Here is a 17025-nt window from a genome sequence, read left to right as displayed (position 1 = left end):
AGTTCATTGCAAATACTGCACCTCTCCCCGTGAAATAAATGAAGACTTAACCCTGGTTTTATTGGGTTGTCGCGGTCAGTGGCTTGCGACTGTATTATTCATAGGAAATTCTTATGTTTGGGTTGTCACTACTCCACGTACCATGGAAAGACATTATAATGCCGTGATTAAGGCCCAGTAACAATCCTAAATGCGCGAGCGAGATTTGGGGGTGATGTACACGGGCAACACGTCGAACAGGGGTATATTTTCAAGAAGTCGTTTCGATGTTGTTGCACAAGGAGGGGCGAGGAGTCCCCCCCTTTGTAAAATAACTCGTTTAGAAAACGCGGTCCTGTTAATTGAAGCCCAACATCCACAATGAACGGGCTAAATAAATCATCCGCACCATAAATTGTGCTGGACTTTTTAACGGCACCTTGGAGTTTCCAAAGACGATTCGTCAGTTTTTATCATTGTTTTGATAGATTGTTCCAATTATCAGTCCCACCCACCAGCGAATTCAACAAAAAGTCTGAGAAAAAGACATTCAAAGTTTAAATTCCCAAATGCATTTTAACTTTCATTTTACTTCTGGACAATAATCTTTCCTATTCACTCTCCCTCTCTCATTATTAAAGAAAAGAATTCGTGAAAATCAGATTAAAGCAAATATCCTAATTTATGGACGAGATACACCGGCGATCAAATCGATTTCAATCTATTTCACGATGAGCAATTCATTATTACGGTTTGAACGCCATCGATTAAGCCTGAAATTAAATGCAATTTTTGTCTCGTTGGAGGTGGGGTAGTTGAAAGAGAGACAGGAGGTGCTGAGAGGCTGATTGACAATTGGAATGTACACGTCTTCTGATTAAAATAGAAAATGAATCGAGACTCTTTCTGTTTCGATTTAAACAATTTCATGAAATTCTCCAGTGCTTCCAAATGGAGGAAACATTTGGGACCGTTTCCACAAAACCTGTCGGCTACGTTTCTCTCTTTCATGAAGCAGGTTCCCTTTGCTAAAAGACTATTATTAAAATAAAGCCATTATGAAAGGAACCCCAGCAATCACTGCAAAGGAAGACGAGAAAAGGTGAACAGTTCGACTTAGTTTAATCGTAACGCCCCAGAAAGTTCCTTAACAATCATCTGTGGGATGGGTCAGTTTTTGTGTATTTATTGATAAAGACAGTGGCCTTGGGAAGTGCCTTCATTTTCTCGATAAAATGAACAGTTAAATGTCCTTTCATCCCTTTAAAGCTCACTGAAGCTGGATTTGTGCAATTGCGAGGACTTCTGATCAAAAGCAGTCAAGTGCCCAAAGTCCCTCAGCTCCGCGTCCCGTGGACCAATTGTAAGGGTTTTTTGATAAAAAAAGTAGATTTCATGTGCAATTCAGCTTGAGGTCAAATGGGAATGATGTATCCTTTTCCACGTACTTGTACTTTGAACAGGGCTTCTTCACAGGACTGCGTTCCTATTTGGCGGGGCTTGAAGAAATCGGAGAACCCGTTCCATGTAACTTGATTGTGGGAAACTGGCGACTTCTAAAGCTGAAGTGAATCTCGTTCACGTGGATAGTGTGAGTGAAATCATTCTGACATATTGGCTGATCCATGTCCGTAAGGACTGTGACTGTGCAGCGCATTAAGCCAATACTGTCACTGACAAGCCCATTCTGTCTTTTCCATGGTTTTCATTCCTGGGAAATTAACACGTGAATTTTTCTCCTGCATCCAGAAATAAGTAGTTGTGTCAACCGATTAGCACCAGGCTGTGGAAGTGCTCTGGATCCAAACAAGCTTGGTAATTTGCTCCCCAACCTTTCGTCGTGACCCGTGCTTCTTTGAACTAGAATAGAAACTGAAGTGGCGCCAAATAACTCGCAGGTCATTGGACGGGTTCCCTTTTTTTTAGCTCATACCCATCGCCTTAAAACTTAAGACGCGATGTAGCATTCGAGAATTGAATCATGGCTCACTCTTGAGGGTCTTATTTTCTGCATTTGGTGGGGGGATGGGGATGAAAGTTCATTTAAACAAATCTTGGAAAGCAGTTAGGAGATGTGCCTGAACACGGATGCAACTTCTCACGTAAAAGATGGAAATGTTATTGTTCGCCCCTTTCAGTCTAAACTATTATATTCGATAATTAATTGGAATTAGAATTCATATCTAAATAGTAAGTTTGTACCCGATAGTACAGTGATCCAGAAAACATTTTAATTATATAGATTTAACTATATAACTATATTTAACTATATTCATTAGTATTCAACTACTATTCATCACGATCATTGCCCACACATTACTTTTGGCATCGAAACTTGCGTGAGTCTGATGTTCACAACTTGTCGTCCTGGCCTTGCTTTGGTCTTTGAACGAGAAGGCTAATCTACTCCGGAGAGCTGAGAGCAAAATCCAGACTGAACCCCTGCAAGAGCGAATCCCCGTAGGCATGTTCTTTAGGACGAGACATCAAACCAAGTTCCTGTCTGTCCTCACTGGGGCAGAGGCTCGAACAAGTCAAGGGGTTAGGTGTCCTGGGAGATAAGAGCATAGAAAGGTCAACAGTCGGGGTTCTGGAAATCTAAAACTAGAGGGCGCAGGTTGAAAGGGGGGGGGGGGGGAGATTTGAAGGGAATCTGCGGGGTCTTCTCAGTTGAGGGTGGTGGGTATGTGGAACGAGCTGCCAGAGGAAGTGGTGGAAGTAGATACAGTTATAGCGTGTAAAAGACATTTTGACTGGTACATCAAGAGGAAAGGTTTAGAGCAGTGATTTACAACCTTTTTATTCCTCCCCGCCCCCTTACAGACCACCTTAAATAATCCCTTACTAACCACAGAGCTCCTATGGTAGTGGTTTTCAACCTTTTTCTTTCCACTCACATCCCACCTTAAGCAATCCCTATGCCATTGGTGCTCTGTGATTAGTAAGGGATTGCTTAAGGTGGGATGTGAGTGAGAAGGGAAGGTTGAGAACCACTGCAATTGTTACTGAAATATTTTGCTTGAGAAAAATTGTCATTGGCCCATTTCCTTTGGAGCTATGAAACCGTGCACATAACGAATTAATTAGGTACGAATAAAAGAGTGGTTTTCAAATGTTTTCTTTCCACCCACATCCCACCTTAAGGAATCCCTTACTAATCATAGAACACCGATGCCATAGGGAATACTTAACGTAGTATGTAAGTGGAAAGAAAAAGGTTGAGAACTACTGTCTATAGCATAGGATGCAAAGTTAGTAAGGGATGACTTAAAGTGGGATGTGAGTGGAAAAAATAAGGTTGCCTACCACTGGGGGGAAAGAGTAAAAACAATGCTGGAGAAACTTAGCAGGGCAAATAGTGTCCTTTATGTCAGAAATAAAACTTCTCACACATGAGTCTCTTTAAAACTGATGACACGACAAGCTTTATTTACAAGTCTGCAGAGTTGGACTCAACTGGCTTCTCACCAGTTAAGCCCCGATACATACAGTGCATTGATTTTTATACCCTTGTTGTTTGCCCTTCCCCTTCTTATTAATACTGTTTTAATTGGTTAGTATTGCAAAAGCATTCTAAGTACAACTGCATTTTTAATTATCACGTTCGTTACGTACGCTGCGAACTCTACATACACTAAATTCTGTTTCTCACCCTTCTTATCAATCTTTTGTCTCCTGCATGTCTCTCACTATGACCATGAAAAGATATGTTTAAAAAAAACATATCCAGCTGAACTTTTTGTCCTTGGCTGCTAGTAAGCTCCCTGTCCGTTCTGGCTTCCCTTTTTATGATTAATCATCACATTTTAACTTAAGCCATTTTAACCTAAATTCTCTATCTATAACAATCCACCCCTTTCTCTCTTTAAAATGTGTGTATTATATATATATGAATGGGGATTTTAACTCGGGGAAGAGAAACGTCTCATGATAAATTAATTTCGTGCTGAAGTATAATTCTAACGGGGTCTCCCAGTTCCCCTGGTTGCATAGCCTGTTGGACCATGGAAATCACCAGGCTGCGTAGACAGGGAATAATACAGGGCAAAACAAGTAGGAGGAATAAAATACCTCCGATGACCCACAATAAGGTACGCCACCAGGTTCCTCCAAACCATTTGTCCATCCAATTTAATTTTGCAAAAGGATGCCAGGTTTGAACCGGTACATGGGACAAAGTACGAATATTATCAGTGATTTTTCGAATGGCTTGGCCATTATCATCAATCTGTAAGCAGCAGTTAGTCAAATTAAGCTTTCTTCCCCAAGTGCGGTCCTGAAACAGGACCGCTGTGTCTCTGCATTTCTTACATTTCACACCTGATAAAGACATAGGCAAACTAAGAAAAATCAAAGAACATAACAATAACATTGTGAATCAAGTCTTTCTGCGAAATCGCAAGGTAAGAGGTTTTTCTCCAGGAACACAAGTCCAATCTGAGTTCGTATCAGGGTCCTGAGGCGCCTCTACAGGTCCCTTAAATCTGGATGCGTGTGTCCACCCCTTCTCTCTTGTTCGTGCTGCAGCCTCTGTAGTTAAGAGAACTTGGTATGGACCTTCCCACTGGGGCTGGAGTTTTTCAGTTTTCCAGGTCTTGATGAGAATCCAGTCTCCTGGTTCCACTTTGTGTAAAGAAAAGTCTAGAGGCGGTGTTTGTGCCAATAGTCCTCTCTTTCGTAAATCTGTAAGAGAGCGTGACAGTGCCTGTAAATAGTTCCTAACAAATATATCCCCTTCCCCCAAGGTGGGACACCCCTCAACTGTACTCCAGAAGGGAAGCCCAAACATCATTTCATAAGGGGACAACCCTACATCTTTTCGTGGGGCAGTACAAATTCTCAATAAAGCCAGGGGCAGACACTTTATCCAAGGCATTTTAGTTTCCACCATTAATTTTGTCAATTGCATTTTTAGGGTTCCATTCATACGTTCAACCCTCCCTGAGCTTTGTGGATGCAAAGGGGTATGCAATTTCCAAGAGACCTGTAATGCATTACAAATCAATTGCTGGATTTTTGAACAAAAATGTGGACCCCTGTCTGAGTCTATAGAATCCATTATACCATATCTGGGGATTATCTGCTCTAGGAGGAGGCGAGCTACTGTAGAGGCTGTAGCATTTACTGTTGGGAAGGCTTCCACCCATCGGGTAAAGTGATCTATTACCACCAACAGATACTTCCATCTTTGGACTTGAGGTAACTCTGTGAAGTCGATCTGGATACTTTGAAAAGGGCGTATGGCTAATGGTTGACCTCCCATGGTCCCTGTCCTCATTACCTTCTTATTAATTTTTGTGCATAGGTGACAATTCTGCACCTCCTGTTGGGCCAAGGTGTAGATTCCCTTACACACATATTCTCGAAGCACTGTGTCACATAAGGCTTGGGTGCCCCAGTGGCTCTGATGATGCAGGTGTTTTAAAATATTGCGAGTTATTTCTTTATTTAGAACCATTCTTCCATCTGGTGTCTTCCATGTTCCATCAGGCAGCTGGCTTGCGCCCAGCTGAGCCATGTCCTTTTCTTCCTTAGCAGTGAAAATGGGAGCCTTCTTTATGCCTTGTCTTATTGGGATTAAGGTCAGCAAACGGACTTCTTGTTGCATGGCTGCCCTTTTAGCTTCTTCATCAGCCAGTCTGTTTCCAATTGCTGTCGGGGTATCTCCCCTCTGATGGCCTGGTATATAGACCACTGCTATTTCCTGGGGTAATGTCAAGGCTTCTAAAGTCAGAGTAATCATCTGTTCGTGTGCCAATTCCTTTCCTTTTGATGTAATTAGACCACGCTCCTTCCAGATCTTACCAAAGGTATGCACTACCCCGTATGCGTATTTGGAATCAGTGTAAATCGTTCCAGTTTTCTCTGCCAGTATTCTGAGGGCTCTCTGCAAGGCATATAGTTCACAGGACTGTGCTGACCAGCTTCCGAGTAGTCTCGTGGATTCTACTACTTTCCAAGTATTTCCTTCTATTATAGCATACCCACTTCTTCTCATTCCGTCAACACATCTGGCGGAGCCGTCAATGTAGAATTCATATCCTTCTCCCAGAGGAGTATCGCAAAGGTCTTCTCGGGTCTTGGTCTGAAGATCCGTCAACTCGACACAGTCGTGCTCCACCTCTCTCTCTGTTTCACTGCCGTATAAAAACTGAGCTTGGTTGCAGCTATTAATCTTTGCAAACTGTAGATCTTCTCCGACCATTAAAATGGTTTCATACTTTAATATGCGAGAATCAGTCAGCCATCGATGGGCAGTTTGTGTTAATAAAACACTCACAGAATGGGAGGTGTACACAGTCATCTTTCCTCCAAAAGTAAGTTTACGTGCTTCCTCTACCAACAGAGCAGCAGCCGCTACTCCCTGGATACACGTCGGCCATCCGCGAGACACTGGGTCCATCATTTTGGAAAGGAAAGCCACTGGGTGTCGCTGACCGCCTTTTTCCTGTGTTAAAACTCCCACAGCTGTTCCTTGGTTATGAGTGACAAATAGCTGGAAGGGCTGTTTTAAAGAGGGCAGAGTGAGTACCGGGGCTCGTGTCAGGCGATGCTTCAAGTCCTCAAACCATCCCTCCTCCTCCTGGGTCCATTTCAATGGATATTCATTTTCATTTGTCAGCTTTTCATACATAAACTTCACCAACGCTGAGTAGTCCTCTATCCATAACCTACAGTAACCTAAGAGTCCCAGGAATTGTCTTATTTCCTTCTTATTACGGGGTAACGGCATTCTAGTGATTCCCGCAATCCGTTCAGGGGTAATCCGTTTCTGTCCTTTACTTATCTGGTGTCCCAGATATACCACAGTTCTCTCAACGAACTGTAACTTGTTCCTGGACACCCGTAGACCCTTTTTCCCCAGATAATTCAAGAGTCTAATTGTATCTCCCCTCATTTCTTGTTCCTTGGGTCCTGATAATAGTAAATCGTCCACATACTGCATTAGTTGGGAATCATCAGATTGTTGATAGTCCGCCAAGATTTGTTCTAGCATTTGTCCAAACAGGTTCGGAGATTCAGTGAACCCTTGGGGCAATACAGTCCACCGAAGCTGTCTCCGTCTACCTGTCCATGGATTTTCCCATTCAAACGCGAACATATCTCTACTTTCCTCTTCTAATGGACACATCCAGAAGGCATCCTTCAAGTCGATAACACTAAACCACTCATGGTCTGGGGGAATCCGACTCATAATAGTATAGGGATTAGGCACCACTGGGTGGCGGGTCTGAACAATAGCATTCAAACTTCTTAGATCCTGAACTAGGTGATAGGATCCATCTGACTTTTTCACTGGGAGTATAGGGGTGTTATAAGGTGACATGCATTCTTCTAATAGTCCGTCTCGTATTAGAGTCTCAATTACCGGCTGTAGCCCTTTTCTCCCTTCCAAAGAAATAGGATACTGACGTTTCCTTACCGGCTGATGACCTGGTATTAATGTGACATGTAAAGGTGGGATGCCCAGACCTCCTCGATTTCCCTCCTTATACCAGACTCTCTCGTCAATCTGCCGTTCATCCCCTTCCTTTAGAGCACAGAGGTGGACTCGCACTTCTCCGTCCACAGGGAGAGCACCCAAACCTAGGAGAGCCTGTAAGTCCCTTCCTAGGAGGTTAAATCCAGCCGACGGTAACAACAAGAGGTCTTGTACCCCTTCTCTTTCTTCCAGTTTCACTGTTACTTGGGGAATTATTGATACCATTCTGGGAGCCCCTTCTATCCCAGAAATTTTCAAATTACTTTTTACAGTTTCAGTCCCGATTGGCACAGTTATTACACTACTTCGTTCCGCTCCTGTGTCCACCATAAACACCACCTCTTCTCCCTTGGGACCAATTTTTAGTTTTACCAGGGGTTCCCTCTTATACTTGGTCCCCAACATTTGGAACCCCTGACCCCCCTAATCTTCTTCCATAAGTTCGAGGGCACGCAATTCCCTCTTGTATCGGGGGCATTCCCTCTTAAAGTGTCCTTCCTCATTGCAGTAATAGCACTTAACGAACCTCCGGGGTCTTCCCTCTCTTGGATATCTTGGATTGTTTAGAGGAAGGTTTTGTTTTCTTTCCCCTCTGGATTCGGCATTCATCTGTCGGATAGTCTGTACCATAACCTTTGTCGCCCTCTTTTGATCTTCTTCTTCTCTCTGCACATATACTTTTTGCGCCTTTTTTAACAGGTCGCTTAGGGGTTTTTCGCTCCAGTCCTCCTCCTTTTCTAGTTTCTTTCTAATGTCCTGCCATGATTTGGAAACAAATTCAATTCGAATAAGCTGTTCACCCATTGGTGTACTAGGGTCCACGCCCGCATACTGTTGGACATTCTTTCTCACCCTCTCCAAGAAATCAGTAGGGGACTCGTCTTTCCCCTGGTGGTTCCCAAATGCCTTGGTGAAATTGTGACCCTTTGGCACAGCCTCCCGTATCCCTTTAATTGTCCACTCTCTATATTGTCTCATACTTGCCAATCCCTCGGGTGTTCGTTTGTCCCACCTGGGTTCATTTAAGGGATATTTTTGTTCATGGGGTCTGGGGTCCCCAGGTTGTTCATATTCCCACATGAGGAGGGCAGCCCGTCGAATCATCTGCCTCTCCTGGGGTGAGAATAATGTTCCCATTATTGCCTGCATCTCTTCCCACGTATATGTGTTTGGTCCCAGGAATTGGTCGAGCTGTTCGGCCAGTCCTATAGGATCTTCCAATAACTTTTTCATTTCTTTCTTAAATCCCCGCACCTCTGTACTAGTTAGGGGAACATTCACATATCCCGTTCCCCCTCCCGGTCCTCCCATAGGAACTTCCCTCAGGGGATTTAGGCTTACTGAAAACTTTGATGGTCCTGGACCAGTCTGGGATCTTGTCCAGGGTCGGTTTACCGGTGGAAGTTTAGGGTCCGACTCCCTTAATTCATTCTTTTTTTCCCGGCCCCTTTTGGGGCAATCAGATTCATCACCTTTCCCCTCCGGTAATGAGCTTTTCTCGGGCGCAGTAGGCACCGGGGGAATATAAGGAGGGGGAAGGTTGTCCAGAGGTTCCCACTTCTTTTCTCCCGCTACCCTCAATTTAAAACATTTTGTTAAGGATCCTGGCCAGGGAACCCAACAAAATGCATATGCTGACTCTTCTTGATTCACCTTTGGTCTCAAATTTACATATATGTTTAATGCTTGTCTAACCCAATCCTCATCAGATCCAAATTTCGGCCACCAGACCGAGGAACCTTTAATAGGTTGTTTCGACCAAAGGAGACAATATTGAACCATCTTTTTCTTGTTTTTGTCTCGATATCTTTTACTATCCCAATTTTCAAACATTCTCCCCAAAGGGCTGTCAAGGGGAACTCCCAGGAATTGTCCTGAATTTTCAGACGAGCCCTTAGATTTTGATCCTCCCATTTTCCCACCTAGATCCGTTTATCGTTGCTGAGGACCCTCTCGTTCTGGACCCTACTCCCTTCTTCTCAGACGCCTCGTCGGAGGTACTGTCCCTCCTTCGGTTACCGCTGAGGTTTCCCTGGGGTCGACCCCTCTCTTCTCGGCACTTCGTCGGAGGTGCTGTCCCTCCTTCGGTTACCGCCGAGGTTTCCCTGGGGTCTATCCTAGAGTCCCAGGACAGGGTCCTCACGCCATGACAAAAGCTCTATACCTGATCTATTACGTTAGGTTTTTTTTATCCAAACAGGTGTATCCCGTTACACCTGTTACCCAATCCCCACACCACAATCGTAAGTCGTCACTTACCGGTGTCTTCTCGGGGATTGAACTGTCACCCTTCTCCTCTCCGTCTTGTCGTGTCACCTTGTCCGGATACCACTCGCTCAAGCCGCCCGAAGCGACGAGCAAGGGACTAGGAGCCGCTGAACTCAGCGGGGTGCACCACCTCCGATGTCCCTCTTCTCGCCTCCCCTCACGGCCGGAGTGTAGATCCCGGACGAGCCCCCATTTGTCAGAAATAAAACTTCTCACACATGAGTCTCTTTAAAACTGATGACACGACAAGCTTTATTTACAAGTCTGCAGAGTTGGACTCAACTGGCTTCTCACCAGTTAAGCCCCGATACATACAGTGCATTGATTTTTATACCCTTGTTGTTTGCCCTTCCCCTTCTTATTAATACTGTTTTAATTGGTTAGTATTGCAAAAGCATTCTAAGTACAACTGCATTTTTAATTATCACGTTCGTTACGTACGCTGCGAACTCTACATACACTAAATTCTGTTTCTCACCCTTCTTATCAATCTTTTGTCTCCTGCATGTCTCTCACTATGACCGTGAAAAGATATGTTTAAAAAAAACATATCCAGCTGAACTTTTTGTCCTTGGCTGCTAGTAAGCTCCCTGTCCGTTCTGGCTTCCCTTTTTATGATTAATCATCACATTTTAACTTAAGCCATTTTAACCTAAATTCTCTATCTATAACACTTTATATCGCAAACACGTAACTAAGGTTTGGGAATTGAGTCCTTCGACAAGGCATGGTCAAAATGTTCGGGCGCCTGCCCACATTTTGTCCATACCTTGATAAAGGGCTCAAACGCAGACTGATGGGACTAGTTTGGGTAGGCCCCGTGGTCAACCTGGACTAGTGGGGCGGAAGGGACTGTTTCGACGTGGCAATTATTTAACGATTTTGCCATTATTTGGACTCGCTGGTTGTAGGAGTTTGCTCTTCCCAAATCGACGGTGATAATTCCATACAAAAAAAATTAAGACACTAGGAAAAGTCTTATGACTCCATGAAAACGTTGGGAGTCATTGGACGAGAAAGACACAATATAAATTTAAATTATTCTCTGTTAACGTGGAAAATATAATAAGTTACATTCATGCAGCACAGATTTGGGCGGTTCAATGGAACGGAATTGCAACCATTGAAATGAGGGCAATTATCATTCAAACCCTTCGAAATAATAATATATTGGAAGAATTCAAAGCGCTGTTATTGTTGTTGGCGCGTCTTTTACCGACCACTTTCAGGCGTTTTAGATTTCACATCATTTTGTCGCCAGGATCAAACGCCACTCGTGTTGCTCGTTGGTGCCGAGGTTAAATTGCGACAGAATTTTATCCTTTTGTGCAGTGAGAAATATAATTGACATTTAGCCACGTTGGAAAAAGGTTTTACAGCGGGGGGCAACGTGAACGTTTAATCTCTTTGGAGGCGAAAATACCATTAAAAATTAGTTTTAAAAATAACTTGCTTTAAAACATTATCGGGTGTGGGAGTTTATCCGAAATAGAGCGGTTGGGAATGGAAAGCTGACGGCGATTCCTCTCTCCTTTATGTGTTACCTGATTGGAATACACCCTAACACAAGTAGGGAGGTAATTTGGGAAATGTATGCTTTAGTTTGGAATGTGTGATTTATGTTAATTAAAACAGTATAACCAAGGTTGTAATCCCACACAATTTAACTGCTAAATAGTACATTACAATATAAATCTCTCTCTCTCTCTCTCTCTCCATATACACACATATATGAATATACACACATACAGCACCCTCCATAATGTTTGGGACCAAAACACTTTTTTTCCCTTGTGCCTGAAATTTGTAATCAAACAATTCACGTGATTAAAATGCACATTCTAGATTTTATTCAAGAGTATTTGGATACATTTTGGTTTGACCATGTAGAAATGACAGCACTTTTTATACAGAGTCCCCCCCTTCCCCGTCCATCCTCTGTCCTCCCCCCCCCCCCCCCCCCCACATTTTGGTTTGACCATGTAGAAATGACAGCACTTTTTATACAGAGTCCCCCCCTTCCCCGTCCATCCTCTGTCCTCCCCCCCCCCCCCCCCCACATTTTGGTTTGACCATGTAGAAATGACAGCACTTTTTATACAGAGTCCCCCCCTTCCCCGTCCATCCTCTGTCCTCCCCCCCCACCCCCTCCATTTCAGGGCACCATAATGTTTGGGAGATTTGGCTTGGGTGTTTGTAATTACTCAGGTCTAATTAATTGCTTTATGGGTACAGGTAAAAGGCTGCTAAGCCTTTTTGGTACCTTTGGAGTCTGTAGTTGCCATTTATCAACATGACTATAGAGTTGTGCCCAACGAAAGGCAAAGAAGCCATGATGAGGCTGAAAAACAGTAAAAGACATCGTCTAAACCTTGGGGTTACCAAAATCAACATCATTAAGAAGAAAGAGCATTCTGATGAGCTCAGTCATTGCAAAGGGACTGGTAGGCCAAGGAAGGCCTCCATTGATAATGACAGAAGAATTTTCATTATAATGAAGGAAAATCCCCAAACACCTGTCTGACAGAGCAGAAACATTTTTCAGGAGGCAGGCGAGGATGTCTCAATGACGACTGTCAACAGAACAAAAATACAGGGACTACACTGCAAAATGCAAACTACTAGTTAGCCACAGAAACAGGATGGCCAGATTACAGTTTGCCAAGAAGTATTTAAAAGAGTCTGCAGAAAAAAAAGGTCTTGTGGACAGATGATTATCCTATATCAGAGTGTGGGAGTGTAAAGGAACTGCCCAAGACCCAAAGCATACCACCTCATCTGTGAAACATGGTGGTGGGGGTGTTATGACCTGGACATGTATGATGACCACAAGTACTGGTGCATTTAACTTTAATGATGTTACTACTAATGGCAGCAGTAAAATGAATTCTGAGGTGTTTAGAAACATCTTATCTGCTCAAGTTTGAGCAAATGCCTTCAAACTCATTGGACAGTGTCTCATCCTACAGTAAGGCAATGATACCAGATGTATTGCTAAAGCAACAAAGGAATTTTTCAAAGCTAAAAACTGAAAAATTTTTCAATGGCCAAATCAGTCACCCGATCTAAATCCAACTGACCATGCCTTCCATAGGCTGAAGAGAAAATTTAAGGAGCCAAGTCTCCAAAACAAGCAGGAGGTGAAAATTACTGCAGTAGTGGTCTGACAGAGCATCACCAAAGAAGATACTCAGCACCTGGTGATCTCTGTGAACCACAGACTTCAAGCAGTCATTTCATGCAAGGAATATGTAACAAAGTACTGAACATGAATATTTTAATATACATACCATTGCTAAGTCCCAAACATTATGGTGGCTTGAAATGAGGGGACTATATATAAAAAGTGCTGTAATTTCTACATGGGCAAACCAAAATGTACACAAATAACTCTGAAGAAAATCTGGAATGTGCACATGTGAATTATTTGATTAAATTTTAAACTGTGGAGCACAAGGGCAAATAAAGGAAAAAAAAGTGTATTTGTCTCAAACATTATGGAGGGCATTATAAATTTATATAAAAAAAGAATTGGATAAAAAAGTAGAAGGGTGGATGAGTAAGTTTGCAATGAAGCAAAGATTGGTGGAGATGTCAACTGTTTAAGGATTACCAAAGAATAAGGATAAGGATTATTTATAGATCTGGACAGAGGTTAATCAGGTGTTACATTTTGGAAGGTTAAATTTAAGGGGAATGTATACAGTTAATAGAACATAGAACATTACAGCACATTACAGGCCCTTCAGCCCATGATGTTGTGCAATCTATGTAAACTCACCAGAACAATCTAATCTTTCCCTACTTCACACCCATAATCTATTTTTCTTCTATCGATGTGCTTATTGTTCCATCACAGACCAGCAGTAATCAAAATTTCCAAGGCAATGCTACACTGCATATTTTATTAAAAACTATATTTATTATAGCTCCTAGAACGCTTCCACCAGCGTTGTCTCCGCTCCATCCTCAACATCCATTGGAGCGCTTTCATCCCTAACGTCGAAGTACTCGAGATGGCAGAGGTTGACAGCATCGAGTCCACGCTGCTGAAGATCCAGCTGCGCTGGATGGGTCACGTCTCCAGAATGGAGGACCATCGCCTTCCCAAGATCGTGTTATATGGCGAGCTCTCCACTGGCCACCGTGACAGAGGTGCACCAAAGAAAAGGTACAAGGACTGCCTAAAGAAATCTCTTGGTGCCTGCCACATTGACCACCGCCAGTGGGCTGATAACGCCTCAAACCGTGCATCTTGGCGCCTCACAGTTTGGCGGGCAGCAACCTCCTTTGAAGAAGACCGCAGAGCCCACCTCACTGACAAAAGGCAAAGGAGGAAAAACCCAACACCCAACCCCAACCAACCAATTTTCCCCTGCAACCGCTGCAACCGTGTCTGCCTGTCCCGCATCGGACTTGTCAGCCACAAACGAGCCTGCAGCTGACGTGGACTTTTTACCCCCTCCATAAATCTTCGTCCGCGAAGCCAAGCCAAAGAAAGAAAATATTTATTAGTAATTACTAAAACACATTAGTCAAATGTGTGTGTGTGTGTGTGTGTGTGTGTGTGTGTGAGAGATACCTAAACTATTAGAGCTTAGGCACAATTCTGGAAAGTCATTCCAAAGTTCAGTCTTTGAAAACCATTATTCAAATGCAGACTTTTTATCACAACGGAGATTGAGTTGAGTGACTGGACTGCCGAAAACTCACAAATCCTCATCAAGTTTCTTCCAGAGAAATATCTTTTCAAATGAACGGTTGTCACAATGTTCATTTCCTTGCGTCGGGGAAACAAAATATGTGACTTCGATGATGCTTCCAAAATTCAGATATGGATCAATCAAAGCGACCTTTCCTTTGGTCACAGTGGGGTTCAATAATTCTCCTGACAGGGAGAATCAGCCAAATTGTCCATTATCATACATTATCCTGCTCTGTGTTCGATGAGATGGCCACTGGTCAATAAGAAACTGTTCTTTCAGTTGTTATGAGCCCAGAGAACTCCAAAACCCAACAGCAATAGAAATTCACCAAGACATGTGGCTACTCAAACAAAAGTTGCTTTAAACATGAAAACAGGATCAAACTTTAATTCATTACTGTTAACCTAACTTAACCCCCTTCTAATTCTAAGTGTTCGTGTATGTAATGTGTGTGTGAATGTGTAAGTTCAGAAAAGTTCGTTAATTCACAGTCCAATCTCACTTCTCACTCCTCCAAGTTCACTGGTTGCAGGCAATTCTTACACTGTGCACAGAATTTAACATTTATGAATTTCACCAGGCTTTGGTGCTTGAAAGTTAAATGGTTACCACTCAGGAAATTCTTGTCAGTTTTCAGAGAGAGATTTGTTGTTCGCTGGACACAAGCAGATCCCTTCCGATCAGCCACGTCACTGTCTTGCCGAAGAAACTTGCCCATCAGGGTTTTCCAGATGATAACCTCTTTCTTTCAGGTCACCACAGAGCACCTTTTGGTTTCCCTTATTTCAAGTGAAACATTATGCAGCCAGCCATCTCTTCTTGTATGGACTACAAGGGCTTTGACCAGGCTGACTAAGAACTCACAACCCGTTTTCAAAATGGGGTTTTTCCACAAGCTTGTCAGCTTGTCCCATTCCAGTCCCAGCTGCTGCTGAACTGTAGAACTGAATTCTCTCTCTCTCTCTCTTTCCCTCTCTCTCTCACTCAGAAAACCACATGACTCAGAGAGACTGTGGCTCCGGACTTAATCTTCTGAGTTTTTCTGTTGCTTTCCAAAACAATAATCCATTACTCCACAGCATGTCCAATTAACACCTACTTGTGAAGTCCTTATAGGCATTCTTCAAAGTTTGTGCAAAGGCACCCAGAGCCTGAACTGTCTGGCTCAGGGGTGTCAAACTCAAATTCACGGAGGGCCAAAATTAAAAACTTGGACTAAGTCGAGGGCCAAACTAAATATTTATTGAAAATTTTCAACAACATCTGCATGTTTTCTCTTCTTTCAACATATGTAATGTTAAACTTTTTCTTATTAAAATAAATGTTTAATAATAGTTTTGGATAAACTCTTTCCAGAAGCATTAACAAATGAGAAATAAAATATTCAATGAATAATATTTCTCTATAGAGGATTTGTCAAATGTTGCTAGTGTGCTGTCGAATAGTAAAATCTGAGGGCTATTGAGAATGTGGGAGAATAACATGATTCCTGAAACAATCAAATGGGTGACAGATTGTGGGCATGAACTCTAGCAGGGTTATTTGCCATGCCCTTTTTCCATTGGTACAGATATCCTTTGATTTACACACTTTTCAAGTTTTATGCCTAATGAGCTTGTATCCAGGTGCAGGACCATTTTTAACCAGGAATATATTTATCACTGTGACATGAAACTATTGGAAGATCGTTTTATCCTGAGATTAAAGTTCATAATCCTTATTCAGGCTTGTGTGCGGGAGGGCGGGGTTTGCGGGCGATCGGGTTGGATAACGACAGTGCGGTGGCATCGGCTCTCGCTGCAGGGCGGCATCTCGGCGGATCAGCGGCCCCGTCACCGTGAGTCGCGGGTCGGCCTGCGGCAGGGAGGGGGAGTGGGCAACGGTCCTGGCGAGGTCAGGCCCGAGGCCTCCGGTTCCGGGCGCTGGGAAGCGGCCTTGGCTTCCCCTCACACCGGCCAGGCCTCAAAACCAGAGTCCACGGTGAGACCCTGCAACGTAAACAGAGGAGGTGGGGGCGATTAGTGGGCTGACGCCAATGCATTCTGGGATTTGTTGTATTACTGTGCATGCGCTATACTGGCGCGGCGGCCAGTGGGCCACCTCTAATACATTTTTGAAATGATCTTGCGGGCCAAATATAATTATATCGCGGGTCAAATTTGGCCCACGGGCCAGAGTTTGACATGTGTGGTCTGGCTTGAGCAGAGCTCTGGCATTTTAAATGAGATCTATTTTGAAGTGCTTGTATGTGACCTACACTGGAAAACCTGCCACAGTGTTATTTCCTTTTAAAACAAATCTATAAACAATATATAATTTAACATAATCTGTCACATCACATAATAATAATACATTAAAAATGAGGTCACGTGATATGGGGAGAGTAGGAGCAGGTAGAATCCCAGAAGTCCCAGGATTGTAAGAAAATAAACTGAGAAAAAACTTCAAAAAGAATTGCCAGAATACCAGTAAGGGACATAGGAAGATGTCTAGGATAGAATAATGATTAAAAAAAGCAAACTCTCAAGTAAAAATTCAAAGGAATCGACGTAGAAAAAGGAGACCTGAATCGAGGTGTCTTGTGGAGGG

General features: G+C 43.2%; 1 long non-coding RNA gene across 1 annotated transcript in view; it reads left to right on the top strand.

The window, feature by feature from the left end:
- Positions 1–23: 23 nt before the first annotated feature.
- Positions 24–17025, top strand: part of LOC138755829 (uncharacterized) — a 38433-nt gene continuing 21431 nt past the window's right edge. Inside the window, exons 1-3 of the long non-coding RNA XR_011352579.1 lie at positions 24–74; positions 1249–1342; positions 1443–1570. This is a non-coding gene — a long non-coding RNA (uncharacterized lncRNA). The remainder of the gene's footprint in view (positions 75–1248; positions 1343–1442; positions 1571–17025) is intronic.

This window comes from Narcine bancroftii, chromosome 2, assembly GCF_036971445.1.
Source record: "Narcine bancroftii isolate sNarBan1 chromosome 2, sNarBan1.hap1, whole genome shotgun sequence".
Lineage (NCBI taxonomy): Eukaryota > Metazoa > Chordata > Chondrichthyes > Torpediniformes > Narcinidae > Narcine > Narcine bancroftii.
Note: the sequence above shows the minus strand (reverse complement) of the source record. Positions and strands in the feature narration are given on the sequence as shown.